The sequence below is a fragment of the Temnothorax longispinosus genome, chromosome 1 (assembly GCF_030848805.1).
Source record: "Temnothorax longispinosus isolate EJ_2023e chromosome 1, Tlon_JGU_v1, whole genome shotgun sequence".
Lineage (NCBI taxonomy): Eukaryota > Metazoa > Arthropoda > Insecta > Hymenoptera > Formicidae > Temnothorax > Temnothorax longispinosus.
In genome coordinates, this window is record NC_092358.1 from 19501808 (window position 1) to 19522287 (window position 20480).

Here is a 20480-nt window from a genome sequence, read left to right on the forward strand (position 1 = left end):
CATAGATAAATATGAATGCATAAGAAAATTTATAACGGAAAATTGTTATAACTTGTGGAATCTATGAAAGTATGAATATCTTATAAAAATTCAGCAAATTGGGTAATTATTTCTTATAAACATAACTTGGAGAGAAAATATGAAAACGCGTTTAGATTTTCGATTTTAATAATCTTTTATCGTGGAACTGATTTGAATGAACTTGTGATAAATTTATATGAACATAACTACTTTTTTTATGACTTATTTCTAATTATTTAATTTTTGTCAAGAAGCAAAATGTAAAACTTTTTTTAGAAATATATTTGTGAACAAATGGGAACAAAGTTTTATTAATTTTACAATTATTTATTTCACAATTATTGGATTCTTTGTTATATTATTATATATGGATTTCTATATTATACCTCTAAAATGGAATACATACCATTTTAATCTCAGTTTTATCGATACGGGTTGAATCAATGTTTCATAGAGAGCAAAATCTGTAAGCTTGGAAATCCATAAATTGCATCTTTCATTTTACAAAAATTAATTGCGTGATACATGAAAATGAATGTTATTTTTGTAATCAGCACTTCAAAGTTATATAAAATTAATGATGAAAAAAGCTTTTAAAAGTTTTCATTTTGCGGAGCCGTGTAATCTGTGTGGGGCGATTTGGTATACTCCGCTTCGCCCTCCGTTGTTATCGCTATCGAGCTTTTCAGCAAGCTTTACATTCGTTTCATGACACTCTTCAAGCCTCACGAAAGCCCGGCAGCTGAGCACACGAGACCAACGACGACGACGACGACGACGGCACGTTATATCCGTTGCGACATGGCGATATGTATACCCACCGTGCTGAGTACACCGGGTATTAATTACGGCACGTCGAAAAACCGTGTATCAAGATAATGTAATCCCACTTTCCGCAGAACGCGAGTAGAAACGAGCGTTATTGCTAAACAGACCGCACGCATCTCTGCGTGCAGAAATTAATGTACACGCGTAAAAATTAACGATGTGCGAATAATCGCGTCGCTAATGATAAACTTCGCGAAAAGGGTTATTGCAGGAAAAATCTACATTCATATTACGTTCATAAATATGTAATATGAATAAGGTAAACTGCATACACACATGTGTCTCAAAACTGTTTCAACGTGAAAAGATGTGTAAAAGTAAATGTTTCTTTACTAACCATAATTTGTTTAAAAAAAGGATTTATAAAGAAGCGAGACAATGATTTATTCTGAAGCGTAGAAATAAAAGGACTAATGTTAAAGACGGAATTAATGAAATAGTTGAAAACTCTCTGAAATATAGTATCGCATTTGCCAGGATTACGTTTCAATTATCGTGCTAATTTCAATACGGCTCGTGCTACAAATTGCGAGTAACATAATCGCTGTCAGATATTCTCGCTTCATCGCGAGTGCGAGTATTCGCTCGCAAAACGATTTTCATTCTCGGAATGTCTTTTCTATCCCCGGCAGTGAAGCAGCGCGTTCCGCTTACGCTGTCATAAAATCCAGCGCGTTGTCTTCATTCCATTTAAAAGATTTGCTCGCGAAATATGTGTCAGAAAAATATCCCGCTATTGCCGAGCGAACATTTTGCTAAATATACAGCAGATAGGTCCCGTGTGTTCGAAGCTCCAATATAGTATCCAATATAGTATCAAATATTCCGGGATCTATCGAACGAAAGTGGGCGTTTATTTATAAACGTCGGTTTGTCCCGATGAACCCGTTTTTTATCGTTGTTAATCCGGTCCCTGTATAAATGTTATGATGGCTGAATAAAATCCATTTTGTCGAGCGAGTCGTTATCAGTCTCCAATAAACAGAGTCGACTAAAAATTGCATGAAATACTCGAAAAATGCTCTTTTTTCCCCAACCCAGATTGATTCGAATTTAATAACCCGTAAAACACAAGAAGATTTAAACTTTCATAAAAAGAATGAAATGCATATACATATTAAATTATTAAGTCTGAAGCACCATGATCTTTTTGAAAAGATTTGTATTTTTCCCAAAGCTACCGTAAATTGTGTTAACCCTAACTAGCCACATTCCGGTCCAATGGATTGCTAAATGTTTTTCGGTTTTCTAGTTTTCACATAATAACATGATTTTCTGTTTCCTTATAATAAGTTCAGTTTAAATTTAAATCATTTTCTTGATCTGATATTATCATAAACATTCTTATTCAAATTCTGTATTTTCAATTTCTACAGTACAAGTTTAAAAATATTAATTAGAATGAAAATGACCAATGGAGCAAAGTCAAGCGATCTGACAGATCGGAGTGTGGCGGATTAAGGATTCGAAAATAAGTGTGGCTATCTAGGGTTATATTAAACAAATTAAATCATTATTCTTCAAAGAGAGATGTATATAATATACAAAATAGTGTATAGAGACAATATAGTAAATGGTATTTTTTATGAAGTACCTCAAGTAGTTGAAACCACATATACAATATGAAATATAAAATATAAAAATATAAAATAAAATAGAATTTATATAACGAACGGTGCAACGAACTGAAGTCGAAGCTCGGAGTTCGTTGAAGAAATATTGCCTATAATTTTCTTAAATACCAATGCATCTTTTTAGTTTAGACGTGTAAACACCGTTAACGGTAATAACATTCAGAGCGGCAAGTTATCAGTCGCGATATCGCGATCTACTTCCTGATCGCTATAGCGCGGTATCGGGGCGACAGGCGACATCGCCGACATTTAGATAAATTCAAATAGACACGGGGGATATAATAAATGTGTACGCGATTATCGATCGGATTTCACGTTCTTCGCGAACCTGTTTATCTCTCGCATTTAAATCAACGGTGAAAGATCGTTAGCGGTCCCCGTCGTATAATTGATCTGGCAAAGCGCGCGACGGTGTACAGTTAGAGGCGAATGCGGAGTCTTGTCGATGTTCGTCTAATTAACTAATCGTCGCGTGGATCTTATCGATCTAATCCCGCATACGACAGTTGCTGCGGTCGGAATCGTGCGTATCTGCGAGCAAAATCGTTGCGAAGAGCGGCATTTCTTTTTTGGACTTTGTGTCTCGCTCGTGAGATCCCGTTATTAGAACTCGCTTTTTGTATAAATTTCCGCTGGATAGACATCTAAATTGCTTCGTTCGCATCGCCACAATAGTATCGCGGAAGATTGTGTTAACAGACTTTTAGATACGTCCACAAGATTTCGAGGAAAAAAGAAAGTAAAAGTTTGGCCGAAGTATGCTAAAAAGTTATGCCGCCTTTTAAGAAAATCTTAACGATAAATAGATTTTTAAAATAGATTTTTAAAATATGATCTTCGGTGAAGTTGTTATGACACGCTTGTGAGCTATTGTTCTTCCAAAAACTTTTGATATTCGAGGTCCTATTTCTGCGACGAACAAAAAAAAAACAAAAGAAAAAAGAAAGACTAGAAAATGAGGTGCACGTGACTCAGGGGCGTAAAATACTTCCGTGAATTCGACATAAATTTCCGGGGCGTTCCACGTGTTTTCACGGGGGATAGCATCCGCCGCCGGCGACCAGACCGGCAATCGTCTTCTAGGTATGCGATAGGTACATAACTACATGTGGGCGGCGGAAGAGGGGAGTCGCAAAAGGCGACATAGGGGTGCTGGACGGAAGAGGTGCTCGAGGTGCCATCGGAGCGCGAGAGCAAAAAGACATGAATATGTATGCACCGGGTGGCAGCCGAGCGCTAAGATACGAGCACTATCGCGCTTATTCATGCGCCTTTTAATATTTAACCCGCCGGTTTACCTGCCCCTTCGCGCGCACATTACTTTTCTAATGCGCCCTGCGTCCCTGTGCTCCTTCGTCGAATCTAAATTTCATCCGAAGCAGGCGAGGATAGAGGAGGAAAATATTGGAAAATACGCAGAACTTATGATTGATCGCGACTTTTTAATTCGTGCATAAATTTATCGGAAAATTGGTATTTAAATCGCATTTTCTAAGCGACTGAATTTGTATTATACGTCAAAATACTGCATACTTAAGAAGATTTATCACGGAGTTTAATAATAATAATAATAATAATGGTTATAATAATTCAGATAAAATTCTGCTGTATAAATCAGCTATTTTTATTCGGATTAATTTTAACTTGTTAGACAAAATAGTATAAGTATCTCAATTTTATACTATGTAATTATACGTTATAGTTATATTCCTCGGATATATAGTATATTTGTAATCTGCATATATGCATGTATCGTATGCATATAAAATTGTTTCATGTGTACAGATTTATCGTTAAAAGATATAAATCACTGTCATTGCTTTGTGACATATTTTTTTTCTCGCATAAAATCTCTCTAGGCTTCTTAGCGTCGCGACGCACCGGCCCTTTCGTTCCTCCGTACAGTGCGCGAAAGATCGCGGCGAGCAACATCGTTGACCCACGATTAGTAACGGTGAATAAGAAACGTACAGGCGATCCTAATCAGTCGTCACGCCTGTGCGTACGTAATGACGTCGTTATCGGCGTCTCTGTACACTCTTGAGCCATACGTTGTACCGGCTCCCCCGCGCGTCTTGTTATATACGTACGTCATACGGCCCGCACCGCGTCTCCCGCTCTCACGCACCCTCTCTCTATTACTCTTTTGACAATGATTACGGTCGTTTGTCGACAAGGAGATTGCTTTGTCACCCGCTCGTACCCGCGCGAGAGCGTGTTTGACAGCGCTTTAGTCGTGTCTCTTTAGAGCCACGGAGAGAACTCGACAGGAGGCGACGTGCGAGAAGAGGAACTCGCGCGAGAGAACAAGTTGAGAATAGAGGAGCCCTCAGGTAAGGTCGTTAGATCGGGATAAACGTCGAACAAAAGTTATGCATACCTCTACCGTGCCCGGTCGCGCGTTCGCGCGCACGAGAGTTGAAAAATATTAACGTAATAATATTCGTGACACGCGAAGTGCACGGATTCGCTTTGAGATCGAAAATGGTATGCTGCGTTTTGCATCGAGAGGCGACATATGGTTAAGATTATACGTTTGCCTTTTCACGCGGAATGCATTCTTCAGATAATTTTGCTGCGCTTTTGCGGCTACAAGTGTCTAATATTTAAAAGAAATTTTAACGTGGGAAATTACGTAAATAGATCCATAGTGTTATTCAGATATTTAAAATTGAAAGGATCTTTTTTTATTTTTGCTTTTTCATTTATACTCTCTAAATCTGAATCAGTGAATAATCAGTACTATTAAAATAGTCAGTACTATTCACTGATTCAGATTTAGAGAGTAGTTAAAATAATTTTGACACTTTTTAAATCGGGGTTTCAAATTGTAAGACAATATAGCTTTAAGAAAACTACTCTCTTTAATATAACAATTTGAAATAATTATGTGATCCATGTAACTAATATCCTACAGAAATAAAGTTGAATATTTGGTGTTAACCTTTTCGCTTTAACACGCGAATGATTTACCGGCAGATGTGTGTTACGAGAGCATGTATACGTATATGGCGTGTTCGCATGTGTGGCGTGTGTGTTTCGTGTGTATGTGTGCATTGTATGCGCATTGCATCACCCCAGCATCGCGTCGCGATGCTTGCATAGCGCGTTGCAGAGGGACGCTAAACAATACTGCGACATTCGACAACAAGCGCGTGTCCGTTTCTACTCTCGTGTGTTATGTTGTGCAGGTTGACACATATACATTAGAGAAAACTAGAGAAACTACTGTATGCGGGTTGCAACTTGCAACACAGTCGCATCCGGACGGTGTTAATTTTGGACAGTTTTCCTTTTCTCTTTAGAATTCGTTGATGCTGAAAATGTCATAGAGATATTCATCTTCTATTTTTTTTTAATAGCTTCGAAAGCTAATTTTTTAAAATAAAGTTTTGCTCTTGATACTCGGCAACTGTATAAATCCTGCGATATTCCGCATAAAAAGGGATACGCGAAGTGGTTGCCAAAGTACGATAGCCAAGGGCTGTATGAGCTTTCCCAACCAGCCCTGAAGATGTACGACGCGTGGCCCTCGCAAAACGCAGGCACCGCTGCATCGTTGCACCGCGATGCGGTGAAGATCGTGTGTGACAAGCTAACCGCGTGCGCGCGGGTGACCGTATGTGCTGTGGGCAGGACAATGTTTTCATTAACTGAATACATGGCGCAGCGAGTCGACAGCCCGTTCAACATCGTTATACCGACAAATAAAGGACGCAAAAGGAGCTTTCCGAAATTTCTGAGCAAAATCCGCGCGGAAAAATCCAACGTCGCGTGTTTACGTATAATTGAATTGTCCCTAATTTTGTTTTTCTTTTGCGGAACCATGTGTGTATCGAGAATTTTCACTTGATTACGTTTACGTAAGAAAAATCTGCCTGCAAAGTATAACTTCCTACCAAGAAACTTATATTCCATATTTCATACAACAATATTTTTTACGATTTTTAAGCTGATTTAAAATAACTCAATATCTCTCTCTCTCTCTCTCTCTCTCTCTCTCAATATAAAATTGCATTTAGTAAACTTATATTTTAGGCTAGAAATATATAACAAGGCTGATTAATAAAATAAAAATCTATAAATTTTAGAAATTAAAAATTTTATTAATATCTAATAATAATAATTGATGATTACTTTTAAACTAAAAAAAAATAAATGATAGAGATAAAGAGTTGTGTTTATATGTTATCAATCTGTAATCTGTAATCTGTAAATATTTGTGCAGAATTTCTCATAGCGCTATAGCGCTAGGATATATTTAATGATATCCACGCAAGTACGTTTGATCAAATGCTCCTTCGTAAAATCGTATTAATCTGTGTCATTTTTCTTGCAGTTTCAGCTTTCAACGGAATATCATGCACGGTCTTATCGTTTGTCGTCTCAACACGCATGTAACCAAATACTTACGCGTGCGCAAACAATCCGATATTCGCTCGCGCGAAATTCTCGCGATCACGTTTCTCCATTTTAATAAACCGAGCGTGAGCACGCGCCGGCCGGCTCGGCTAACTAAGACGTGAACGTGCCGCTCCAACGTGCCACGTTATTAAGCGATTCGTACTACGATATCTTATATGAAATATAAGAAAAATAATTATTATATGTGTGTTTTCTTGACGTAAGAATAAAATATTGCACTAGAGTATTGAAGTACGTTCTGTTAACACGAAGAGATATCCTCGTACGTGTAAAACTTAAAATACATGAGATTTCTCATTATTTTCTTGAAATAAATAGGTATGCAGAAATTAACTGGAATTGTAAAAAATGCATTTGTTATTTTATTTATTGTATACATATATACACAATGTGTGATACAATTGCAATAATATGCGTGCGATATACTGATGATAGAATGTTTAATTTTACTTTGAATGATTTATATGACCGAAAATAGATAACAGTTCGACTTAGGTCTTTCCAAGTAATCATTTTTTAGAAAATACTGTTTGCATAATTTACTTTTCACTCACGTTGAGTGATTTAGAACGAGCATTTCACAATAAAACCGCGTAAAGTGGCCTTAAGGTTTCGCAGCAAATTTATACGACCAAGAGCCTCGCAACGACGGCCGGCCACGGCTCGGAGACCGCAAATTTCCGACAGCGAATAAAAACGCGGGAAAAGTGGAGCATGCAAATATATTCGGGCGAACGCGCGCAATCCCTAAAAGTTTTGCGCATCGAGCCGTTGGGGAGGTTAGTGGTGGCATAGCGCGAGGTAGGTTGTTGGAGGATGGAAAAACGACGGGCATGTATATGCACAGGTAAATTAAATAAACATGCTGTGCAAATAAGACCGTCTAGCGACTCATTTTATGGTCTTCTTTTGCTCTAGTCGACTTTTCACTCCAACTTTGTCAGCGTCACGACGTCGCACGAATACTAAGTGTCATAAATAAAAATCATATACGATATCGTGACGATCTTGTCATTTCGTTGACAAACAATTACAAATGCCATCGTTAATTATCGTTTGTCAAAGAAATTTTTGTCTGCTGATTTTGTACATTCTATATAACACATATTTAACATAATAATATACATTTTTTAATATCCAGACAAGTGCTAACACATATATTTGTTTCAAATAGAAGAGAATTCTAATTTATCAATTATTAATAAAATTTAAATATAATATTTAAGTGTATTGTATTTATATAACTATAATAATAACAATTAATTACGATTGTAATAAATTATTTAAAGTAGTGCAGAACTTTCCAACAAATGTTGATAGATAAGAAACACGATTTAGATTATCATATCGCGAACTGTTTCTTAACGGTGCGGGCTTTTTCTAATGCGAATCTGAATGCGTCTATATCGTAATTTGTAGTAGTCATTAGAGGGATCGACCCTTTGTAGCACGCCAGAAGCAGGATCCTAATCAAAGAACATCGTAAATGGGGTGCAGCGCTGATTGAATAAAAGTATACTTGGGGTCAATCAAGTTCTGTTTCCGAATTGTGCGTCTAGATTCTATTTGCGGACCATGAACTCCCCTCAGAATCGTCGATGTCAATCGCTCATTATAGAATCACGTAATCGCATTTGATACAATGCGCACAATAGCATTTGTTTAAGATAGTTACCCAAAAGCCTAAGTCCTCAGATAAAGACAGCGTAACAGCGCCGCAATAAAGTGTGCGTATCTCTGCAAGTTGAGAAGCGATTTCCCCTTTTCCATACCTAGAAAAAGAATAATTTATTGTTGCATAAATATTATATTTTTTTATTATAATGAACTATATATATATATAAATATATTATATATTAGTAATTAGATAGGTAAATAATTTTATGTTAGTTAAAATAAAATAAATAATACAAACATAACTAGAATATAAATTATATAGTATTGTCAATATATTTTTTGCAACAATTTAACCTTATTTTCTCGATTTATTAAAATCACACATTGTCATTCATTCTAAAACGTAAAAAAAATATATGCATTAATAAAATTGTAGCATGTTTATCAAACTGTATTTAAGTAACACGTACATTTCTGTCATTTTGAAACGCTCTTGATTCAACAGAATTAATCGTTAAGCGATGCTAACAAGTTCACAAAATATGTGACGATCATATTTATTTAATTTGAAATACAATATAAAAGATTCTCCGCGGATTTATTTGATGTTAAATATTTACGTTAAATATTTACGTTAAATGATACATCAAATATTTCGGTTTGCAACGACAACTTATAGTTGGCACGCGGCGCTTGATATATATTTTGTAACGTATGACGTGAGGTAATAGCGCGTGCTGCTCCGCGTATCGTCGCGTTGCTCATCAAAATACGATTGTGATAGGATCGGGAGACTTGATTATTCTCTAGGATCATTACTATTAGCATTTATTAACTCCCGCACTTAAAGCTTCATGAGCGTCTTTGTCGAAGCGAACGTATCTTGATGTGCGATTTGTTCGTACAAACACAAAAAGTAACAGGAAATGGAAGTTATAAATCTATTTATTACAGCCATTTGCTAACAAGGCTCGAATATATTAGCTTATAATATATTCTTGGATCAAGAATGCGGGCTAATACATGAATCATTGTATCGAGTGATGAAAATAAAGTAGAAAGCCATATTGTAACATTGATAATTATTTTATTTTATTTTAGTATTTTAAAATACTAAAGAACAAAATATTTGGCATATATTTTATACTTTATATAATGAATTTAATATTTTCTGGCCACGATAAACTAGTTCATGCACAACGTTTATTTTTTTTGCCACATATTATTGTGTCTATGATCGTTTTGTTGTTGTTCACGCGACGACAATCGAGCGGGCAGACAGTGATTGCAATTTGTTCCATGTCGCATCATTTTCCTTCGAAACGCGATTACGACCAGAAGAAAACATCAATCTCTATGTCAAAAATTCCATGTAATGTGCCGCAATTGTCTTGTCATAATAAGATAATATATTATATGAATTATGTGATAATATAATTAAATATATGCGCAATTGAGATTAACTGTGTTTTTACAAGTGTACGTGTAACGAAGGAATCTGATAATGAGAGGAAAGGAGAAAACTCATGGAAGTATCGGCATTGAGCGACAGCAGAGCAACTATATGTGCAATGTTTTATCATTCATGAAAAGTTATTTTTCTACCTATTTAATTGCTTATTTTATGTGCATAATAATTTTTTTTTATTATTAATTATTCTAGGAATTACTATAATATTTATTATAATACTAAAATGTACTTGTATTTTACAGTTCAATGCTGCCTACGACACTTCGCTGTTGCGTACCGTATTGGTGAGTGATAAAGATATATTTTATTTTAATTTGAGATAATGGATCTATGAATTGTACCAGATGTAAGTAAGTCTGTAAGATATAATAAATGTGTATCAAGTTAATATCGTAAGAATAACAGAGATATATGTATATAACGTCTCATAGATCTAGTGTCTTAAAATTAATTGGTTATGACAGATTAATGTTAATATTTAATCTTGGTAAACTGCTAAAGAGTGATACGAATGATTTTCACAAATAAAAAGTGTTAAATCTGAAAAAGATATTTTTTTTACACCTTTCGCCAAATATATACTTTTATAGACAACATTTGCAAAAATAGTTAAAGAACATTTACATATGTATAGAATAAGGAAAATTGTTAAAGTTAAATGTGTTACTTTCTCTTTCCAAATATCTTTTTTAATTAAAATCTAATCTAATTTAATTTTGAATTTGGTTTTTCATCCTATTTAAGGAATATTGTAATAAAAGTTAATATCAATATCTACTTTACTAATTGACAAATACAGCAACTGACAAAATTATTAGGCACCCTTTTTCTTCTATATAGTCACATAAGAATAGCTATGTATTTACTAATACATCATGATTACTAAAGCCTATTAGAACATGCTGTCACTTATGACATGTTCGATGACGAAGGGCACTAATATTGCTATATTGGGCAATTGCTAGGTATATCCTCAATGATTAAGGAGAACCATTGACGCGATAATTGACGTGTACCTATGGCTATTGAGTATGTATCTATCATTGGATACGAGGCAAACGTGGCAATATTCACGTGCGAGGTTACAGTTGCAATTATATATGGTATCGAATTTCATCAAGTTTTAGCTAACAGAAATATCTGAAAAATTGTTTCACAGCGAGATATAATAAATCTTTAAGTTCATGCAACATAATGTTGCGAGCTAACGTTGACTTTTTGATGAAAGTAATCTCTCGCGATATTTTTACTGGCGCGTTATATATGTTACTTTATCTTCTCTATGGCATACGCTCTTTATATGCATGCCGAATTTCGCGCGATGAAATTAATCTGCGAGCAGGGGGCTTTTGTGCGAAAACTAAATCGTGTCTCGATTCTAAAATAGGAGGGATAAAAAATCTCGTGCAGACGAAGATAAAATTTCAACTAGTTCTAGCAAAGCGCTGATCCGCATGACAGGGATTCATCGCGATCAAAGCGTCAGTCGTGTATTTTTGTTCTCCGATATACATATTCTTTATCCAATACATGTTTAACCTTTTTCAAACAATCGATTTTATAAAATAAGCGACGTTTTTTTGCAAAATGGATGTATATATAATATGTAAAAAAGTATGTAAAAAAAGTATATCTTATATATGTTAAGGTCATTTTGTGCAATGAAGAAACTGGTTATTACAAGTTTTATACAATGTACTGATACAAATAACTGTAATGTATTCTAATAAAATATTGATCTCTTATGTAATATCTTTTTATTTATATAAATTTATTTCGAATAAAATAAGTTTGTGTGCTAGATAAGCTTTTTTTACCTACTTTATACATTCAAACTTTTTAAACAACTGTTTTATTAAAAGAAAAAATAGGGTTAATAAAAGAATTAAGATAAGAATTTTATGTGGCAGTTATTCTGCGGTAGAATACACAGATATTTTTTCTCTAAGTCTTAAAAAATGTATCAAACATTAAAATGCATCATGTACGGAAAAAATAATTCCATAACAGAAATTTTTGTTGTTGAAAATAGTCGTTATATCAGTATTTCGTTTTCTATTTATTTTATTGGATTTTTATTTTATTACTTATTTTATATTATTTTCCTGTTTATTTTTTCCGTGTGTAAACGTTGTTACTTCAATCGATCTATCGAAAGAGATAGGAAACATTCGAATATAGATTGAAGGTCTCAATCATCCATAATTGGGCCGATAATCCTAAAACGTGCGCTTCGTGTCGCGCGTTTCACGTATCCTGTTCGAAAACCACCTAGACAGAGAGGGAAAAATTCAATGTCGAAGATAATGAAAGAATTTCACGTTTTTGCGAAATTGCCGTCAATTGGAGACATTGTCCCTTCCCTACCCTTCTCGCTCTCCTCCCGCCCGGAATATCGTTTCGGCCAGACGTGATGGTCTTTACGTCTTGGCAGCTCCATTATCTGCGCCATCAATCGGAAATTCTTTTCCCTTTGCATCATCGCAGGGATGGGAAAGGGAGTGAAGGGAGGGAAAGAGCGAGGGGTTTGAGAGGGAAATGGTTTCATTAAAACAATCCCGCTGGCTCGCGTAGCTCGATCAAAACCCAGTACTTACAGAATAATGAGCGTGTGTCATTGACGTGTGTCGACTACAGTGCTCCTCAGGAATAGTTATATCGTTGATGCGTCTTAGGAAGAAAAATGTTTTTGGATATATTAGAAATTTAGAATACGAAGTGTATAGGTATATTTTTAATACGATTAAAATATTTACAGGCTTAATAGATTTTTCTGCAAATCTTGGATAGTAATCTCATTCAGTTAGATTAGTTAGAATATTAACAGCTTTTACTAGTTTCAAGTACATTTATATAAATAAATAAAAGAAAACATTCTGGGATGCTTCTTTGATGTTGATGAAAGCGTTTAAGGATCCTTATTAGAACTATGTAATGCGATAATAATTTTTTACATTCTTTTTAAATATGGTACATCTATTATAATTGCATAATGCTTGTTTTAAAAGACATAAATCGCATTTTCGTTCATTACTGTTGAACTACCCTGTATTTGGCGCGTGTGTGCGCGTGGCGTCGCGGCGGCAGTGAAATGCGTGTATCTGAACAATTAGGTTTCAGGCCACCCTCAGTCCGACATGGCAGCCGCGCGGCCGCAAAGGCCTTCCCCCCCTGTCCCCGCGATAATATGTACGTGCTAGAAACTCTCGTGTTTTCTGTTAACGTATCGCGAAAACATGAGGAATAACGTTTCCCATTGCCGTGCCGTGACAACGTCGCCCGCCGCCCCCGGCCTAATCGCGAAAAGATATTTCCACCTGGCATACTGTAGGGCGAAGGCGGGACGGTCGGAGACGGGAATCGCGAGCAAAAAGCGCGGCCACTCACGAGAGGAATGTCAACTCACGCTCGTGCGATCGTATCCGCGCGACGATAAACGTCGCGGGGAGGTTTCCGAGGTATTCGCCGCGGACGATTAATTCGCGCGATTAAAGATAGTAAAGTGGAATTCCTCAGATAGCGCGCACCGTCCCCGGATAGCGCCCCTCGACTTGCGCGGCGAGTATACTTACGTTAGGTATTGCACGTCGAAATTGACTCGTTACGAGTCGTGCCGGATAATTCCAACATTAGTAAAACATAATAAGTTGTCGTCACCAGGATAATTAAAAATTCCGTGGAAACACCAATAGAAAGTCGCATTGTCTTCGCAATCCGCAAAGACAATATTCTAATGATACGACATTCGATTTGTGGGTTTTCCGTATGATTTATTTAAAAAATGTAAATGCGAATAAATGTTGTCAAAGAAGTTTTCAAGATTTACTCTTTCAATTTTCTTTAATCTTGGGTTAATAAACTTTGTTCTCTAATAAAGACATTTTCTTTTGAAAATGAATATTCGCGGCATATGTATAACCACTAACACCATTTTATTTTCTTGTAATATATTTAATTTATCACATTTTCAAACTATATTAAAAGAAATCAAGAGATTACAATATTTTACATACGGTTAAATGCATATGCACACTTAAAATTTCTTAGGTTAATAAAATATCTCTACAAGAATGTGTCGCAGGGGTATATAATGCAACTTGAAAAATAAAGCTTTTATTTAAGCAAAGAGTAAATGAAGGAAAGAGGGCTTACATATAATAGCTTTCTTTTTTAACAGAAGAGTGAGGACATTTGAATTCTGATTGCTCAGATAAGGGTTAACTTGCGTATGTGTGTGTATGAAAGTCGTCTGTTAGAGGGAAAGTGGTAGAACTCGTGTCCGCTGCGTAACTAGAACGTCAATCTTCGACCGGAAAAATGGACAATTATCCCGACAATACTTCGCAGGGGGCGAATAGCGTAGCGTGCATTTATATTTCCGTCGAAACGATGTTGAGCGCGCGTCGTCGCTCGTTAAGACTCACCGGGTCTGGCGATGGAGAACCCTGTCTCGGAAATATTATATTCCTGCCACGACAGCGGGGTAGAAATAATATGATTAATGAAGGTTACTCAAATTAAGTCGGAGCATCGAATCTGCGACAACCCGACGACGCGACGCCGACGTTCGCAAAAAGAGGACGGGCGTTTTTATGCAAGAGTAATACTAAAACATTTAAGTTCTGATTTATACATTCGTTTGTTTTTTATTCAATTCTTTAAATGTCAGAAAGCTATTATAAAAATGTAAATACTTCGTATTAAGAATTATAAGTTATCAAAATTAGGTTTTGCATTGAAAACATTATATTTTTAGAATTAATAAAATAACCGAGAAATTACAATCGTGTTTGTTAGAAATTATAAGATTCTATTGTTTTATTCATATCAAATTCAAAGAATATTTTCTAAAAATTATATACTACAAATTACTACTTATTGTTTACAAAAATTATAGAGCACTTCATAATCGGGAATAAATGCGTTAAGTACTTCCAAAATTCGGACATATGAACTAAACGTCCTATGTCGTGGAACGTAGGAATATATTGACGAAGACTTTTTTTTTTAATTGAAATGTCTGAACATTCTTAATAAACGTTGTACTAATCGCTTCGAAAAGCTCTTTGGTTAAAAATTATTTCCATCGTCCTTTGTACAACATTGTACAAGGGTTGAAAGCTATCTAAAAAATTGCTATATGCGTAGTAGGCATCGAGCTCGCTCATTATATGTAAATGCGCAAACCAAAGAAAGAACGGAAAAAAGAGAGGAATAAAAAGAGATAGATATAGAGCTGTCCCGTGTGGTAAAAACTATTGGGTTTATAAATTATAAATTGACGACGATTGTTGCTGACTCTGTTGCTGACGGGTTGATCCGAGCATCAACTAAGACGAGTGATCGACTCTCTCTATTAAGTTTTCCTCCCCGACCAGCCGGCTTTGATTTCTGGTATCCTTCTAGAAACAATTATCTCTAATAACGCAAAAAATACAATTCCGTCGGTATCGTATTTATGACTGTGCGAACATGTCCCTTTCATTTTGTAAAACCAAATTCTTTAATGAATTTCTTTTTCCAAAAAATTACAGGCTCAGATTGAATAGCATGTAAAACAATAATAGTTGTCAATAATAATGATACTAACGATCGATATTGAAACTCAGATATATAATAGAAAACTAATGTTAACAACAAATCATAACGATCATCTGATTTCAGCTAACGAGCTGAGCGACTATTGCATATTAGTTTAAAAACGGTGTCGTATCATACATTGAAAACTTATTGTAAGATTGAACTGAACAAGAATTAACTTCACTTAAATTGATTTAATATTATATATTTAACCCTTAACGCGTATAACTGTTAGAAGATATTAAATAAACGATGTTTATCAAAATAACTATAAAATCGTCAACTATATATACAATGTAGGCAGATGTTTCATGAATTTTTTTAAATTTTTTAAAATACTTTAAGGTAAGGAAAAATAGCGTAGAATGTGACAGACCTACGTATATACCCTAAGAAGGTACCAAAGAAACGTACATACACTTTGGGTTAATGATTCATTATTTTAATTTTTACATATACAAACAAGTATAAAAAAGTGGAAAAATAATTCCATAACATAAATAGAATTAATTTGGATACAGCTGTTGTTAAAAGATTGGAGTATACTTACAATCACAATTGATACGTAGTACAACATAATTCTATGAGAATTTTCAGTCATGATTTAATTTTAAATATTAAACATTATTATTTAACATGATCTAAAATTTAAATATTAAACATTATTTTTTTTCCATTATTTTTCTCTGTTTTATTAAAATTAACATGGAATACAGCGATAATTCAGTTTATTTTTACAACAAAATTTTTACACAAGCAATTAAATGAAGTGTTGCCATTATACAAATGTAATTATGAGAAAACATAATTAGACCATCAATTTGTTGATATCGCGAATATCGAGCACAAAAGTAGTACAATTTATGCGAAAAACATATCTTTCATTACTCGTTATATAGATACGGCTTAATATGTAATATATAAACAATAAATTTATTTGCGTCAATTAACATAACATTTCATTTGTTATTATAAAATTAATGCGCGCTATAATTATCTGTTATATCTAATGACGTAAAAATGTTTAATAAGATGTTTAGTCATTACAAAAATATATCAAATTATAATTAGTGAGATCTCTGGTCTTTCTTTTTTTCCGGTAAATTTTTACAATTTAATTTTTCTTCGGAAAGTGTTTGATACTTGCATGAAATCTTTATTGTTATTCAATTTTACTCAGAATATTATTATCGTTAGAATCGTTCTGCATTAAGTGGTTTCTAGAAAATATAACGTGTCCATGGCAGTGCCACAAGAACTCTCATGCTAAGCTCGCATTGCTGTACCAACTGCTTAAAAATTCCGACCGTCATCGTCATCGGGCGACAGCTTCAGATTTCATTTCAAAAACAGCGCGCCCCTCGAGCGGCCTCTCCAAATATACGTATACGGCGTGCCGTAATACTGAAAGACGAACGCGACGGGAATGGAAGTTTACCGAGCTTGTTTTGGTTAAGTCACGTTTGGAAAATAAACCTCACAGGGTGGAGTGTGTATAGGATCGTGCCTTGCGATAAATCCTGTTTCCTGACGAATGCCATCCTGCGCGAGAGAAAAATCATCCGGAGGATCCTTTCAGTCGCGCGCCCCGGCTTTTCCCTTTTAACTAGAAAATGTTTGACATTGCGCGGGACACGACTTTCCGAAAGACAGAAGATATACCATATGGAAGTCGACCTTTGGAAAATATTTCCTTCACTTTAAAATCGTTGCTTCTTAATATACTATTTACAAAAATTCTGCAGATTATAGATCACAATATTAATTTAATGAATTATTCTGTTACGTACTATATTTTTAATACATTATATATATGTCTAATTCTAATTGATACATTTTTTAAGTTGAAAGTCTTTAACTTAAGTCTTTAAATTTTTCCTTTTCCCTAATAGAGATTCTTCGAAAGAAGATAATCATGAATTACAAACTGAGAATCGTCTAGAATGTACATACTGGACGAACTAGATGTTTGAAATATTGACAGTAAATAAGTTAATAAGATGAAAAATAAAAAATGAAATTGTATTGGAAAACGATAAATTTTCTCTACATACATTTGCGCACGGCGCAATAAAATTGTCGATTTAACACCATGTAATATATCTTACTCTGTTATATATATTCCATTACTGAATATGATAAATTCAATTCTTTCGTTCCAAAAGTGCAAATATGCAAAATGTAAATATAAATTTTCACAAAATGTTGATTTTTAATAACCGGTGCATGTTGTGAGTAAATAACTGCAATAAAGAGTAGATACTTCTTTTTTTTACATATAAAACCAATATAGAGAGATCGTTATACCGACCTCCACATCTGCCAAAACATGTTTTTGACCGTTTTATTGAATTTTCTTTCGATAGACGTTTGACGGCTCAAGAGAGCCCGTTAAAAACGAATATAAAGCGCATTTGGCTTGTCGGGCGAAATTCGTAAAGCGAAATACGGTAACGTTTCCATCTCTGGAGTTTCGAGAAGTAACGTTAAGATCGGACTTCGAAAACTTGCGGGAAATCGAAATGCACTTCCAACACAAGCTATTTTTAAAGTGACTCGCTTCTCCTCCCTGCTGTGGCGAAATTGCACTTTACTTCAAACTTCCTTTACTGCCCTCTAAAATGGGTGCGTTTACGGCAAGAGATTCGTGGAAAACGAAGGAAAACTTATTTGTTGACTACTGACTCATAGGCGAAATAACAACAACGTCTTACATGTATCCAATCCTGTAAGAGTATTTTTAATAAAATTGTAATTTTTTTTTACTTGAAGCACATACTCTCTCGTTCTCTTTTTCTTTCTTGTTATGAATCAAGGGACACGGTAATGTCTTGCGTCAAATGTACGCGCGAAGCAAGGCACGGACGCTATACTTACGCCACCGAGCTAGAGCGCAGGCAAGATTTATCATTCGGCTGTAACAGTTGGATGGATGCATTTCATGAGCTCAGTCGATTCATTAGGTTCATATTATAACAAAACTGTCTTTACTTTTGCTCTATGTGTCCTCTAAGCTGAAATTTTACAGCTCAAAGTCCAAAATTGCTAAATTTTATGATAAAGAAACGTCATAAAGTTACCATCAAAAAATTTTTTTCGTTAGAAGGCACCACGAAACTCGACCACCTGACATCTGTCATCTGACGTCTGACATCTGTCTTGCTCGCTAACGTTATAATATGATAGTAGTGAACATAATAACTAATGAATAATGACATACGAGGTTATCCTCCTGTGTTATTAATCATATAAATAATAAATATATAAAGCACTATATGTCTGTATTTTTATTGTGAAATAGTGATAAAGTAGCGAATATATAAGTGAAGAAACCCTTAATTCTTATTTATTTATGTCAGTCTATATATATTAATTTATGTAAATATGTAAAATAATGTTATTTTTTGACAAATGACATGAATAGTAAAATATTTTCTGTCAACAAATAAAAAATAAGAATTATAAGCTTTTCGACTGTATTCAAAATTTATTTAGTTGTTTTCTGTCAAGGTTTCCAATTTCTATTTTTTATCAGTTTGTTCATTATCGGCGGTTTACTCATATTAACTCATAACTAAAAAAAAACAAGAAAATAATTATTATGAACCTTTACATTGTATTTATGATATATATTTGATATCTATTCAAATATTAATCAATTTTTGATATAAAAAATAGAAAACGAAAAATTGTAAATTCTACAGGATAAAGTGTAAACATCTCTTATGCATGTAATTTTTCTTTTTTGCTGATTTGAATAGTAAACTGATTTTATTTGCATATTTGTGTGACCTTTTATTATGTATTACTAATTAAAGGAAAACGCAATCCGATTCTGCGACATCTTGATTAAAATATTTAATCGTGAATCGTCGCTCTATCGAGAAAACGTGGGGCGTTACATCGGAGGAAGCTATGTTGACTTAGAAAGGGGCGATCGCGATGATTCGCGTAGCATTAGGGAAATTCGCTGGCTCGCATTTCATTACGACTCGATAAGACAAAGAAATCCCTTTTGGAAAGAGGGGACGGCCTCGTAAAGTGAATTGAAAAGCGCTGTTTCTCTTCCCTCTTACCTCCCTCACGTGATTTTCTTTCTCGTTCGCCTTTTCGGGCTCTTTCTGTGCCAGTAAACTGAGGAATTGGAATATGTTACGTGCGAGACGAGACGTAATATTGCAATGACTTAAAGATAGGCAATTGTTCACTTATAAGATTTTATTTGACACATGATCAGAGCAAGTGATATGAGTCGAAGGTGTGATCGCTTCTAGAGACGACTAAGAACTAACTCTTACAGTTCAAGAGGGATCCTTGCTTAAAGGAATAGGTTGAATTTTCGTTAATATAATATGTTAACCAATAATGCAACGCGTTCTAATAGCGGAAGTGAAGTAGTGATTGGAGCGACTTCTTAAAAGAACAAGTGAAACAGAAAGATTTGCGTATGATGCAAAGATTTGTTAGGATAGGACTAGTCGTTTATAGTTTAAACGTGACTAGGAAGTATAGAAAAAGAGTTTTAGACAAAAAATATAAGTGAAAGTAAGTGGATCACAAGAGGGTATAAGGGTCTAGACAGATAGTGGGACTTAGGTTTATTAGGGTTTAGTTTTTAGGCGTTTGCCTGGAAAAACTGTCTTGTAAAAAAAATTTAGAAATGGAAATCATAAATACGTGAGATATGAGTTGCGGCACGTATCGAATACGGTTTGCGTAATCGGAAAGAGGTCGGTATGCCCGGGATATTAATAAAGATTTATAAGTTTCCGCATAGGGATGACTGATTCGCGCAGTCACTTGGGCTTAGCGAATCCACCGATTCGAGCTAATATACACTGCGGATAACTCACATATATTTACACATCACGCATACCTATAAACATATGTTTTTGCAAACGAGG

The 20480-nt window shown here is 34.8% G+C and overlaps 1 protein-coding gene across 1 annotated transcript in view; it reads right to left on the minus strand.

Annotated features, from left to right (window-relative positions):
• The window catches only part of LOC139815597 (latrophilin Cirl), a 435108-nt gene that overhangs the window by 359192 nt on the left and 55436 nt on the right, over window positions 1-20480 (minus strand). The window contains exon 2 of the mRNA XM_071782625.1: window positions 8584-8680. The gene's annotated coding sequence lies outside the window, so the exon portion shown is untranslated. The remainder of the gene's footprint in view (window positions 1-8583; window positions 8681-20480) is intronic.